The sequence below is a fragment of the Ambystoma mexicanum genome, chromosome 6q (assembly GCF_040938575.1).
Source record: "Ambystoma mexicanum isolate Mex_15411 chromosome 6q, UKY_AmexF1_1, whole genome shotgun sequence".
NCBI classification, from domain to species: domain Eukaryota; kingdom Metazoa; phylum Chordata; class Amphibia; order Caudata; family Ambystomatidae; genus Ambystoma; species Ambystoma mexicanum.
This window is the reverse complement of record NC_090937.1, coordinates 555,548,332-555,563,778: the sequence shown is the minus strand read 5'-3', so window position 1 is coordinate 555,563,778 and position 15,447 is coordinate 555,548,332.

The window sequence follows — 15,447 nt, the reverse complement described above, 5'->3', positions numbered from 1 at the left end:
GATGTTAGAAAGCAATTGCCTGCATTTAGTTTTAATGTGCACTGATCTGCTGTACAGCTTATAGCGGCTGAATGTCGAGGTCTCTGTTGGATAAGGCACTTTAGTGAAGTAAATGAGTAGTGACAACTATTATAGTGTTAAGGATATAGAGTATTTTCAACATGTGGATGTTAAAGCTTAAAAGTTGGTGCAAACTATTTCGTTTTTACTTTGACACATGTGTGATGTTTGGATGAGTGTCAAAGCAAGTGTTTTTGGGAACTGTTTCTTTAACCCTACTTTTTCCCACAGGCACATTATCAGTATGGGCCCTGCAGGCTTGCATTTTGGACATTGATGGGGCGTTTCTTTTTCTTGTTTACCATGTTCAATGCTCAATTGGCCAAATGGTATGTGTGTGGGGAATGGTGTGGTTGTTGACTCAGGTACAAGGTCACCGTTATAGTGTTTAGCTTGTGCATGAACAGTGTGGTTTTAAATTCAGCTAGAACAAGGTGATAAATGGCAATGCAAATGTAAACAAGTTACTGGTGATGTAGCAGGAGTATGGAGTGATGCTGTGCATGGAAGTTTAAGTTCTAAGTGTATGAGGTGTAGCTTCAGTGGATGTGGTGTGAAGAAAGTAAGATGAGATAGTTGGTTATGAGTGTTGATTATATCTTAATTAGAGTTATTGAGAGTCGGCTTCTCGACTCTCAAAGGTAAATGCCTCTTCTCAGACCCAGGAGCCTCTTAGCGAGAACTCTCTGGATCCGGTGTTGAGGGTCAACATCGCCTGTCAAACTCCCATATTAAAGAAAATGATTGATCAAGCAACGCAAACGGTTGTAATCATCAAACCCCTTTTGGGATACTCTGAGCCTCTGCCAGAAAAGGAAAGAGTAAAAGCTTCTAACATAGACCCTATACAGGAAATTGATCCATCTCCACCTTCACAAAAGTCAAGTGGGGACCCCAAAGCAGCTAATCAGCCCTTACCCATGAACTCTAAATGGAAAAGGATACTATCACGCAATCTCCAAATAAAATGCCATGGCTAAAACATTCGAACTCCCCTGACTTTATAATGGATGAGAGAAATGTTATCATTACCAATATTCAGAAATCAACTGGAATCGAGTCCAAAGAAGCACTGCGATATAAGACTCTTGCATGGCTGCGCCAGAGAACAGGTCCGGGGGCAGTTAGACTGGACGATTTATTGATCATCAAAAGGTTGGACCTGAGTGACTGGTGCACCTCTCCCAATAGTGACTGTATTTTAGTTGGATGTGGGAAGAGCTCGTTACCGGTGTATCTCAGACGCTGCAAATACCTGCCCAAAGGGTCTTCGAACTGCAATTTAATTCTGTGATTTTTGCTCGCAAAGTCAATCCTCTGTATGATCATATGGTTTATCATTCTTATGTTTTGCTCTTTTGTTATCTTTGTATATGTTGTATTCATTTTGTCTTTTGTTATGTCTGCGCCCTCAAGCCTTTGGGTCAGTAGGTGCGCAATATAAATGTATTAAACATAAACATTAAACATAAACAAGTTGATTACAGTGTTCATCATTAGCTGTTCCATGTAGGCAGATGAATATGTTCTCTCCACAAGTGGACTTTTCATTTTAATCCACAGATGGACATTGATGTTAATGTTAATAGATTTTGAAGTGGTGACAAGGTCTAAACGTTTTGGAATTGATTGCGGTTATTGTGAAATGCTTTGAATAATCTTTTGTTTTTCAGGTGGGACTTTACTGGACACATCTTTTGATGAAATATTGATCTTGTCACCCATATTTTATTGTTCTTGTTGTTGTCCCTACAGGGGGAAGATGTGCTGTGATTAACTTTGCATGTATCTGGTGCAAGTGACTAGAATCTTGAAATGGAATGCAGGGATTAGAATGTTTATCTATGAGTGTGTTCCAGGTTGGTCAGTTGCAAGTATGTAAACCCTGAGAGAGGATGCCGGTGGGCATCCTATGTCCCCTTTTACTTACTTGACTCTAAGAACTATATTTGATGTACCTGAACTTAAGTAAATAAGTTAACAGTTCACTGGAGTGTCAGAGTCATTTGTGGCCGGACCCTGAAATTAACACGTGTTAGGATTAGGATTTATAATATTCAATTTACAATGTTTTTGTCTCAGCACTGTAACCTGTAGTTCACAATGTAATAAGTGTACACTTATGCATGCATTATCTTTCTCTACTTAGGTTATTTTAATGTTCTCTGTGGTTTATACTGCAGCCAAGTTGCTGTTATGTCAGCAGGTTCTGGTATGGAATGTGATAGCATGAAAGGGAATTCTGGAACGGTGGAGAGTCAGTTGAAGCCTGGCTTTCAGAGGTTGTGCCTGCTGTCACGTTTAGCTTAAACTATAAGCCTTTCTCGGTTCCGGCTTTAATTCTTAACAGTGTTCCTCCACAAAATGTTTCAAAAGATTTAAAACTTCCATGAGAATGTCAATTTTTTGTTCCATGCGCTGCAGAGTATTTTCTAATGTCTCTTTTGATGTATTATTTTCAATATTTGTATGGTCTGTTGAAAAGAAATATATAAGTGCACATAAAGTAATGATTATTAATTTGGTTATATAGAGAAGTGTCTACCATTAGTATCACTATCTTCAGACATTTCCACACGTGGGAAATTTTCCTCAAGCCATTCTAAAGTACTAGACATTTCTGTGTAAAAAAATATATTTATATATATTACTTTTACTGTACCTAATACAGAAAGTTTAGAACTATGAAAAAAAAAGTTTACTTACAAGCTTCTGGTAAGTTGTGTTCTTACTGTTCTGTAGGTCCGCTGTTGCTCCTAGTTGTGCAGCTTCTGTGAGGTAATGATGTTGGAAGCATATCTTTTTTGTTTTGGTATATTCCATTTTAGTACATATGATATTTAAATGGATGGTTGATGTGTTAGATATATAAGTTCCACTTCTTATATATTATTACATGTGTTTGTGTGCTGCTTTTTGAACTTCTGCATTGTTCATATGGCATGATAGAACAATTTAAGATACCCCTGAGTTTTTGGGTAGTGTTGATGTTGTCCGCGTCCATCCGCGGACATACGCACAGTCCGCGGACATCAAAATCACTAGCTGGGGGTTCAGTATGTTCTATGTTACATGTATATAAAGTAAGGGATCCTAGTAAACATCTTTCAAATTTACACTATGAATATGTGTAGTCAGTAAAAAAACATTGTTAAAGGGACGTTATGGTTAAGTTGCACTACTAAAAACCTATAAAATTCAGTAAAAAAACTTTGTTAAAGGGTTCAAAATAAAACCGAAAACCCCCTGAAATTCGCTAGTTATGGTAAGCTAAGCAACCATAACTTGCACCACCACTAAGACTAACACCCAGGACTTCAAATATGACATCACAACTGTCATTGATGACATCACTGATGACATCACATGTCCGACTCATTCTTTTTTCCTTGAGTGCTATATCTTGGCCAGCAATAGCTCAGATCAAAAAATATAAAAAGTGCTACATTTGTAGACTTATACTTCAAATATATTCTTACAATAATTCCCTGAATTTTACTGAATTTCATAGGTTTTTGGTAGCGCAACTTAACCATAACGTCCCTTTAACAAAGTTTTTTTTTACTAAAAAAAAATATATATATATATATTCGGATTCAGCTAAAGCCAATTTAACTTTGAGCCCCGTGTTGCACATCATTTGACCACAATGATGACATCACAGAAACACCAGGACAGACATGCTCAGCTCAGCGGGCTATACAAAGTAACCAGGAATAGGTTTCTCACCATTGAGCACAGACACTCATACTAATAAGCTCATTCTCTCCTTTACACCAACAAACCATAGAACACAGCTATACCCCTCAATCAATTTGGTCCAGCTCCACACATACCTTAACACTCCATGAACACCTCAACAGTCTTCAGAGGACAGTTATACCCCACAAATAAATCAACCTAGCTGCACACATAATCTCACAAACAGGCTCCACAACCACCAGAATGCAGACTCAGAGGCCAGCTACCTTGCTGCACACATTCCACTGATCTCTCACAACCACTGTAATGCGTCTAGCATTAGAATGCAGCTGCTCACCATGCAAACTGCACTGGCTGCACACATACTGAGTGCACTATGTACTACCCTACTATCTCAACTGACGTGGACTACGGTCAGTAAGGGTGTTCAACCCACATTGCTTTGAGATCATACCACTGGTGTATAAGGCACTATACACATTTACAATAACATAACATAACATAGCCAGTGGGCATGGCCTTTATTTGTGCACACTGTATATTTGATCACAATATCTATGGCCTTCAGCACAAACTAGCCAATAGCTATAGCAAAGGAAATGGCCACCGCTAAGTCCACAACCTGCATTGTTATTTAGTTAATCAAAACATTCATTAGCTAAACCATACATTATGTTATGTCGGATGCCATCACAGATGTGATCAGTGCTGTCACATATAATGTAATGTGTGATGTCACCAGTGATGTCATGAATGTTATAATCAGTGATGTCACCAGTGATGTCATTTATGATGTAATTCATGATATCAGTGATGTCTTCAAGGATGCCTTCTGTGATGTCATCATTGTGGTCAAAATCTGCACAATTGTAACAGGGGGCATGAAGTTAAGTTGGCTTTAGCTGAATTTCATTATTTTTGTGTTAAGTTCTCTCCTTAACATCCTTTCATCTAAAGTTTTTTCCTTGAATTTCAAAGTTTTTTTTACAATGAATTGCTCACATTAACACCCTTGCAACTAAAGTTTTTTCATTGAATTTCAAGGATTTTGCTATTCCATAGATGTTTTCCACGCCATTGGACATGGCCTGTGGCCGTGCCTGCTGTCCATTCCCCAAGTATTAGCAGCTCTTTATCGAGAGAGAGCTGCTCTTTTCATGGGGGCCTCATAGCAGCTTGAACATTAGAGTGCAATACTTTCAAGGACTGACAGTATCATGGTTTAAAAGGAATAGTAGACATGGCGTGTGTTTTCTCAGAGTGTTATGAGATATTTAAAACTAAGAATACACACTTCATCCGAGACTGTGGACTGTCGTCCATCTGTGCAGTAACTGAGACCAACCCTGCTTAGCTTCAAAGCGAGGAATCAGCCACCCCCCTCATGACATGTGATCTTGTAACTTGTGATCTTCTATTAGGAAACATGGGCTGAGGGGGCTGGCCCCTTCCTCACTTTGAAGCTAAGCCAGGTAGTTACTGAATGGATGGGAGACTATTTTAGTATGGACTACAGATAGCCATTTTCTCCCTGTCCTTCACCAAGTACCACCTCATCTGTGATAGCTTCCCTACACCCCTGATGGCCTCCCCACCTCCCCTCTCTGAATCCGCCCACAACACACAGTATTTTGGCGATGCAGTTTGCTTTGAGATGGCAGCTATTCATGGCTACAGCCAAGGTTACAGAAAAGCTTTGTGTTGCAAATTCAGTCCCTAGAGCCCCTCCAACTCCCAAATTTCACTTGGTGCACTCTTGCCACGAAACAACCTTTAGTCTGATGGCATTTGCATGTTTATTTACCTGCAAAAGCCTTTTTTCTGCGTTGAATTTTCTGATACCCTCGGCTCTAACCGTGTCTGTCGCTTGCATTGGAAAACAAAAAGATGGCGGTTGTTTCTTTTATAAACACCTGTTTTTTTGGCCATTTACCCAAGACATAGCTAGCTATTTTGGAGGAGAGGGCAACCTCTGCCCCATGAATTATTTGAAAAACTACTGGACGGAATAACTACAAACCACAAAAAGGCAAGCTGCCCAAGTTGTTTCAGATCTGGTCCAGATCCATCCAGCAGTTTGGGCTCTGCAATGAAGTAAAAATTGACCTTTTTTGTCTATGAGAATATTAATGTGGAGAAGGTTGCAACTGTTTTCTTAATAACTTTTTGTTTTTAATGAATCTTTACCAAAATGTGCAGTCTGGGTGTGGGGAGGGGGCGTACCTACTTGTCTTCACAATTTCACCAAAATCCATTACACGAGACAAAAGTTATTAGCAATTCATTTTATCGGGTTTCCTATGGGAGTCTGACTAACATTAACTATGGGGTGAAGACTGCTGCCCTATCATTTCCAGGGCTTGTGGTAGCAGCTTTGAAGTTATGGTTAAGTTTCTCAACCCATAGGAAGAACAGTTTTTGGGTGGCTAATAACTTTGATGAAGTTTGACGAATGTCCATGAAACTTTGCAAAACAAAAGTATAAGGCCGCCTCTGAATGATTTGGAAAGTTGTCTAGGGTTTCATAAGGGGGGCAAAATTATAGGGGGTGGGGGAAAAACCTTTGAAATCTGGATAGGCATACATTGAAAACAAATGTGCTCATGCCAACAGCCCAAACCACTTGACGGTTTTGCACCAAACATGCGTGAGGAGCCACAGCCTGGTCTCAAATGCGTTTTAATGTTAATCCGTCCTGCAGATTTTTTTTAAATGGCCAAAACGTAGGTTCAGAAAATTAGTGATATCTCTGTCCGGTCCACAGACCCGCTTCCTGGTTTGCTGTCCGCAGATGCCTTTGGGCCAATCATGGCGCTGTGTGACATTCGCAGTCCTTAAACGTGTACTCTGATTGTTTATTGTACCATTTGAGCTGTGTCAAACATTTTGAAACGGTCGCCATATTGGATCTGCAGACCACAGCTTTTGTTGCCAGACAGTGCGGTGAGAAAAAACTGTGGAAAGTATGATTGGGTTTATGTTGTGGATGAGAGTGTCTGGGAAGGGTGCGGAAGTAGAACAAATGTTAAGATGGAGCCGCTGTTATATGTGAAAAAAGGCTGTGTGGGTGTCGACGAGTGTGCAATAATTTTTACTGTCTACTTGGGCAAACGCGTACAGTCCCCAGCAGTGTATTTGAAGTCTGTGGACCACCAGGAAGTCTGCGGACAATGTGTGTGATGGTGAAAGGGTGTGTTATGATTCATGATGGTGTACTGTGCATGTTTGGGACATGGTTTAACTGTATTGTTGTGGCCATGGCCACCCCTGTAATAAAAATGCAAGTTCATCATGGTATGAAGGAACACACATATCAGCTGCAAGAGTAGTACTATAAAAGGGGTGGGGGGCTCTTTCTGATATCTGTGAAATTAAAAGCTTAATAAAACGAATCCATAAATCTGAATGGAATGAAACGCAGTAAATGGGCCCCAAAAGCTTGCTTCTACATTTAACGTGTGCAAGCATTTTGATTGCGGCAAAGACTGCTGCAGCTGGTTCATTAGCAGAGAGCATGCAATCCCAGGCTACCATTAAGAGGTGAACTGATTAGAGCTCACAGGGTCCACCAGTGAAAGAGGAATATATGATCATTTTATAATTCAAAATAATTTATTAAATGTGATTTTCTAGTGGAGCCGGCAAGAACCACTGCAGTTTAAAATCGTACACACAGACTGTTTTCCCTGAGAAGAGGGTTGGAGTGTTCCCAATATGCAACATTTAAACAACAGTATGTCTGTGGTTCAAGACTCTGATGTTGTCATGATAAGTCAACTAGAGCAGATTAATAAAGTTCAGTTGGTCGTTTCAAATGTTTCAATCACGTAATAATGTTTGTGCTGTGGAAATTGGATGTGGATTGTGACATCACAACTCTCTAATTGAGGACATTGTGGAAATGTTCATGGGCCCAATGAGGGACTCTATGATGGTGCATAGGACATGCCCTCATTAGTGGTGAAGAGGGTGATTGGCCATACTAGCATTAGTTATTAGGTCTGCTGGTCCAATAGGGAGAAGGTAGACAGTGGCAAATCTGCACTAGAGAAAAGGGTTGTATAATAAGTGGTGGGCCTTGTTAGACAAGAGTTGCATGTAGTGGAGGCAATTAGGACATTTGCATCATTTTATTTTTCTTGGGGAAGAGTTTATACCGCACACATGTTTGTCAGTAGCAAAAGTTTGTTTTTCAGTGTTGCAAAAAGTGATCATAGTTTTAATTTTATGTGGCTTTGAAAGGGACAGATGAGCCAGAGCCAAAATAATTTGTAAATAGCACAAAGCTGCGTAGCTCGAGTTGCTGCTGCAGTTGAACAAGGAAAGGAGTAGCAGTTTTTTTTATAATGCACTAATGCAGGGCTTAATTGTTAAGGTGGTGGGCCTGTGAAGAAGGCCACTTCTATATGGATATGATCTAACAAGGCAGGCCTGTGAATAAGAACAATGTATGTAAGCATTGAGTGTGAGATGTGAAAGGGCAGGGCCTGTGGAGAAGGCTGGGGTGAACGGAAATAGGGCGATCAAGCAAAGTGGTAAGAATAAATGTTGAGCAAGTGGGATTGTCTGAAGAGTGTGACATTTTCAAAGGTTTTAAATGTATAAAGAGGAAGTAGAGGGCATCAGGCTCATCCTCTGACAAACTGGCCTGCCGCCTGCTCCAAAGGCAATATGGACTCTCTCTACTGAATCTGTTGGTTGTCTCCATGACCACTGTCATATATAAAAATATGTATATAGGGTTAATGGATTCATTTGTATTGTGCATGCTGTAATGTGAATAGATTGGACTGTTCAGTCCAATCCATTCCATTCTAGAATCACATTACCAGCAGAGTTGAATGGGAAGGCTTAGATATGGAAAACACAGTTGCTTAACTATAAGCAGGTTGGCGCTACTTTAACTGTTATACTTTATCTATGTACTAATTAAAACAATAAAGAAGTTGTAATGTACCTGCTGCCTCACACGTCATCAACTTAATAATGGCAATGAGGATCAAGTGAACAAGGAAACCAGCAGTCCCAGCTTGGTATTTGCAGTGAAGTTTTGGTGAGTTATCCTGAGGGACAAGCATCACTGCAGAATTCCAAACATCGCGCACATCCAGTTCAGGAGGCACAGAAACACAGTGAGGCTCCGAGGTAGCGATTCTGGGAAAGCTCTGGGGTTGAATTGATGACTGCATGCAGAGGAGTTCCCTGCAGTGGGCCCAGCGTACCACAAAGGAATTGCAACTTTGTGTATGAGTGAGGGACAAAAGCTCATGAAATCGCAGTACAGGCCTCACGATGATGTGGAAGCTTGTGGCGGCCATCTTAAAGGCAAGCAAACTCTGGACATTTCAGGAATCCGGTAATGAAATAATGCTACAGGGCTCACGGCGACATGAGCGTGTGTGGCAGCCATTTTAAGAGCAGGCTATCCAAGGACATTTCTGATCAAACATTGCCAGGTCAGGCAAATTTAGCAGCATACCATATCCAACAAACATGAACATCCCAGGTGTGGTGTTGTTTTTGTCCCATCCAGGGGTATCTAATATGAAGTTGGATGATTGGAAAGAAGGGTTTATAAGGTAAATACATGGAGTGTATGGCAACAACTTCACCAGTAACAGGAAAGACTCCTTATTGTATCATTGTTTGGGGCAAGAAGGAAAAGCAATTTAAAAAAAAACTACCAGAGATACAATTTTGCGATACAAGATCAAAAGAGTGATGCATCTATTGAGGAGTTTGTAACAGTGCTCTGTGCAATAACATGTAATTATGGTTATTGCATAGATGAGCATATCAGAGATCAGCTAATGTGGCGTGACGGAGGATGTGTCATGAACATAAAACTAGAAAGAGCTATTGAGGTAGCAAACGTGGTAGGCCACACAGAAAGAACCATTAGGGCACTGTATTCAGAGGCTGGAAAAGTAATGATTCCAACTGCAAATGTAGTGGAGAAGATGCAACCAAAGATGCAGCAAGTGAATAAGGATGCAGGGAAAGTGGTATCATAGAACATGTTGAAAGTGAAGCAGAAGTATGATGGAAAATCTTTCACCAAAAGTTGTTATTGGTGCGGCAAACTAGACCATATAGCAAGTGATAAGCAATGTTTTGCGCACCACATAGTGTGCAGAGAATGTGGCAGAAAGTCCCACATCACTCGTTGTTGCAGGCACTGGAGTAAATCATGAAGCATTAAAGCAATACAAGACAGTGCAAGCTACTGGCAACGCTGTGATACCAGCGATGAAGATAAGACTTGCATGGTGAATGCAATTGATATGAGACCAAGAAGAGTAAAGCTGCATGCCGAGATTACTGTGAACGATATTCCTGTTGATCTGCTAATAGATAGAGGAGCGGACTATACTCTTGTGAACTTGGATAAATGGAAAGAAAACTTCAATGTATGTGAATTGCAGGAAGCCACTGTGAGAGTGCATGCTTATGGAGATGTACCAATAAACAATCTAGGTGAATTCTGGGTAAAATTTAAGTATGGTGAAAGTTGTGCCCTGGGAATGGAGAGGGGGAAACTTGCTTTTGTGGGATGCAAAGGCATATTTGGGTCTGAAATTGGATCCGGATCGCTCAACTCAAGTGAGGGCCATATGAAAAAAAAAAGGAATGGTGGAATCAATAGAGTAGAAGAACAATGAAATCACAGAATGGTATCCCAAACTGTTTGGAAAAGAAACTGGGTGTTTGAAAGGTTTTGCACATCTAATAAAATTAAGACTAGGAGCCAAGCCGTTAAGGTCCAACACATGCACTATACCATTAGCACTGCATGTTGATGTTGAAAAGGAGCTTGGGCAGATGTTAAGCAAAGGAATTATCAAAGAAGTGGCTGCAGAGTGGATAAGTCCCATAGTGGCTGTGTGCACGCCCAATAGAAGTCTGAGACTATGCATTGATCTGATGGTATTGAATAAGAGTGTGTTACCACACAGGTTTTCATTGCCAAAGATTGACAGTCTATTGTCGGAATTGGAGGAGGAAAGGTATTTTCAATGTTAGACTTGAAGGCAGCTTATCATCAGGTGGGATTTCACCCCTCCTCTATGTATCTGACAGCATTCATAATGCCTTGTGGTTTGTATCAGTGCAGAAGAAAGCTTGGTCTAATCTCTGCATCTAGCGTATTTCAGAGTGTGATGAAAAAACTTTTCAAGGACATACAAGGGGTTTGTTGTTATCAAGATGATATCCTGGTATGGGGAAGTGATGTTGAGGAACCTGATAAACTGTTAAAAAGTGTATTGAGGAGAATATATAATGCCAACTTAACCATATCTGTTGAAAAATGCAAGTTTAGGCTGAATAGAGTTCAGTATCTCGGGCATGTGTTTTTTGCAGAGGGAATAAAGCCTACAGTGTCCACAGTAGAGGAAATGAAAAGAATGAAGGCACCAAAGGATAACAAATATTGTCTTCATATTTAGGTCTGGTGGAATATTATGGGAAATTGGAAAACATTTGTCAGAAAGGACAAAAACTGAGAATGTTGATAAAGAAAGGGGTGAGGTTTGACTGGTGTAAGAAGTGGGAAAGGGAGTTTGAGGATGTAAGATATTGTTTATTAAAATCACCTTTTCTGAAAGGATTTAAGGAGGATTGGGATGTGAAATTGTTTACCAATGCCAGTGAAAATGGTTTGGGGTGTGTGCTGATGCAGCAAAATGGAAACTAACTAGAAACTGTCCCATTTGCTTCAAGGGTGCTGAAGGATGCAGAACGGCGATTCTCTTTTGTAGAAAGAGAGGCATTGGCATGTGTGTGTGGAGTGGAGAAATTCAAGCAGTTCTTGTGGCGAAGAAAATGTGTAAATGTGATGGACTATAAACCCCTTGTTGGTGTATTTGACAGGAAAGTTTTTTTTTAAATAAAATACTTTTTATTGTTTTATAGGTACAAACAAAACACAACCAAAATACATAATTCACCCTTAGTCACTATAGTTAAACACACAGGTATACACTTCTTCCCGGCATCCGGCCCATCTTTGCATGCATTATACAGTTATCTTGAGTTTGTTTCGATCACTTATCTAAGTTCATTGCTTAGCGTTCAGTGTTTTATGGCTCTTCTTTATTAGCCTTCAGTTGTCCTGCCATCTTTGCCATATCTTGGTCGCTTTCTCTGGGCACCCCCTCGTAGTATACACTCTCACTTCCATTGGCACACACCCATCTACATCCGCTACCCATTTTTCGTACCTGGGTGGTGTGGGTGAGCCCCATAATTGAGCAATGTTCCTTTTGGCAAGACTTGTGGTTGTTGCGAACATGAGTTTTTCAAATCCTGATAGCTCTATCTCCGCATCTATCCCCAGTATCAGGAGTTTGGGATCCATCAGAATTTCATGGCCAAGTACTGTTGATAATCTATCGCAGCATTGTTGCCAAAAGTCTTGTATCTGCGGACATTCCCATAAAGTGTGGAAGAAAGTTCCTCTCTGATGATGGCATCTTAGACAGTTGGGGTCCGTCGCCCTCCCTCATTGGTGCAGGGCCTCCCTAGGGTAGTATATCCTATGTAGAATTTTTAGCTGGATCAGCCTAATTCTGGCTGAGATTGCTGATTCTCGGGGGTACATAAGAGCCACTGTCCAGTCTTCTGGTTGTATTTGACCCACGTCTCTTTCCCATTTCTCTTTGAGCCTTATGAGCTCCTTTGTAGCAAACGAATTGATGGCGTTATACATTGTAGATGATACTTTGTGTTCGATTCGATCCATCACGATGTTTCTCTCGATCGGGGTGCATTCTGGCACATTTGGGATGTCTATTTCGCTCGCCGTGAGTGCATGTCTTATCTGCAGGTAGTGGAAGTGTTCTGTAGTGGGGAGATTAAATTCATCTCTCAGGACTTGAAAGGTCTTAATTTCTCCATCCCGTATCAAGTCTTCCAGTGTCTTTATCCCCGTCTCCTCCCAGGTTACCCACTCGGGAATATCTTTAAGTTCTGGGAGATTTTTGTTATACCACAGGGGTTGTTTTAATGTGACTTTCCCTTCCCAACCCAGGTGTTTACGTGTATCTATCCATATCTGCGTTCTTTGAGCACTCATTGTAGGTGTGACTTGTCTTGTTTTCTTTTGATAGAGGCTTTCTAGCGGGGTGATTCCATGGTCCGCCTGGGTATCTGCTCTATTATTTGGTAGCATTGGATCGACTTGTAGCATGTCATTCACCACTGACATTTGGGCTGCCCAGTAGTATGTTTGCAGGTGTGGGAGACCGATTCCCCCTTCCCATATCGAGCGGTGTAGGGTTTTTAGCGCGATTCGGGCATGCCCTCCTCCCCATAGCAGTTTCCTAAGTGGTTCTTCTATTTTGCGAAATTCTATTTTAGGTATGTATAGTGGTGCGTTCTGCAAGACGTATAGGAATCGGGGGAGGGCCAACATCTTGAATAGGGCCGCTCTCCCTAGCAGGGTGAGCGGAAGGTTCATCCAGTGTCTTACGTCATTTACGAATCTATCCCTCACTGGATGCAGATTTTTCTCTATATATTGTGTTAGGTCTGTGGTGATTTGTATCCCAAGGTATTGGAACTGCTCTTTCTCCGTCTTAAATAGGCAAGTATCTAGGGTTGCTGCATCAAGCCCCTTAATCGGAAACAGCAGGGATTTGTCATAGTTTACCCTTAACCCGCTGAAGTTTCCATAAGTGTTTAGTATATTCATAACAATGGGACAGGAGGCCACTGGGCACTTAGGTAGATTAGGAGGTCATCTGCATATAAGGATACCTTGTCCTCCCAGTTTTGTGCCCAGTGGAACCCCTTCCAATTTGGGGAGTCCCTTAGCATTATTGCTAGTGGTTCTATTGCGAGTGCAAATAACATCGCAGAGAGGGGACACCCCTGTCTAGTACCCTTCCCAAGTGCTATGGTGCGTGAGGGCCAGCCATTGACTCTAACTTCTGCTTTCGGTGCATTGTATAAGAGTTTAACCCAGTTTGTGAAGTGCTCTCCAAATCCCATTCTGCCCATAATGAGCCATAGGGCTTCCCAGTGAACCGAATCAAAGGCCTTCTCAAAATCGATAGTGAGCAATGCTAGTGGGTCCTGTAGGGTGGGGGATTTTTCAGTGGCAGCGTGGAGTCTATGAATGTTCATCCGTGTGGATCTTTGTGGCATAAAGCCGCATTGGTCCGGATGGACCAAGCAGGTTATTACTTTTTGCAATCTGTTGGCCAATAATTTTGCCAGTATTTTGGCTTCAGTGTTAATTAGAGAGATTGGTTGGTACGAGCTGCATGCATCTGGAGGTTTGCCCTCCTTATATATCACTACTATGTTAGCTTTTCTTAGGTCCGGTGGTAGTATGCCTTTCTCTTTCGCCTGTAGGAACATTTTGAGCATGTGTGGTGCCACTTCTTCTGTGCCAATTTTTTTCCATGTTTCCATTGGCAGGCCGTTAGGTCCCAGGGTTTTCCCATTTTGTAGTTGGGAGATGGCAGTCGTCAATTCCTCCTCCGTTATTTCAGCCTCAAGATTCATCTTCTGGGTTTCGTTGAATGCTGAGATGGTCATTGTGTCCAACATGCTGGGATCTAGTGGGTTCGTCGGCGGGGCATATAGCCTTTCATAGTAGGTTGCAAAGGCCTCTGCGATGCCCGTGTCCGTTGAGGCCCATTCAGTGTCCGTGATTCTTATTCGACGTACCTGTGGGTGGCTCTCCTCTCTCTTTTCTAACCATGCCAGCATCTTGCTGGCTTTGTCTCCTGTTTCATATATTTTTGCACGCATAGTCCTGTGTGCTTGTTTCGCGCATGTTAGCGCAATGTTGTGTAGCTTCTTTTGTGCCACCTGTAGGGATATGTTGTCTTCCTCCGTACCGGAGCTTATGAAGTTCTCCTCTGCCCGCTTCACCTCCAGCTTCTGCTTCTGTCATTTCTCGTTGGTGTGCTTTTTTGTGTGCTGTAGTCCAGCTCAGAATTTCACCCCTTAGGGTCGCCTTGTATGCTTCCCATACTATTCCAGAATCATCCACGGAATCTTGATTTAATTCAAAGTACATTTTAGTTGCTTCTTGAATTTTCTCTGTAAGTTCCGGGAATCCTAGATAGAATGCATTCAGTCGCCATTTCGGTGGAGGACGGGGTCTATCTGTCTCGAGCAGCATCGTGGGTGGGGAGTGATCCGATATTCCTCGGGGCTGAAGAGTTGCCTCAATTACTTTATGCACATTCTCGCCAGGGAGGAGAAAGTAATCAATCCTGGACATCGATCCGTGTGCACCCGAGTGGAAAGAGAATTGTCTCTCTTCTGGATGAAGGTCCCTCCATGCGTCTTTCAGGCCCAGTGCTGATGCAAAGTTAGCCAACTTAGTCGGCAGTGTCGGATTTCTTCCCCTTTGGTGTGTGCGGTCCTTAACAGTGCTCATCACTTCATTGAAGTCTCCGCCCATCACCAGTATATCCGCTGGATTGTTTGCTATTATGGGCGTGATTTCCTCAATTAGAGGGGTCATTAGTGCTGGGGGTGAGTAAATTGCCATTGTGGCTATGGTTTGGTTCCATAGTGTGCCTTGCACGAACACAAATCTGCCCCCCGGATCTTGAATTACTTTTGTTATGTCTATCGGGGTTCTTTTATTTATCAGTATTAACACTCCTCTCGAGCCCATGGAGAAACCTGCGTGGACTGCTGTTTTATATTTTGTTCTCTTGA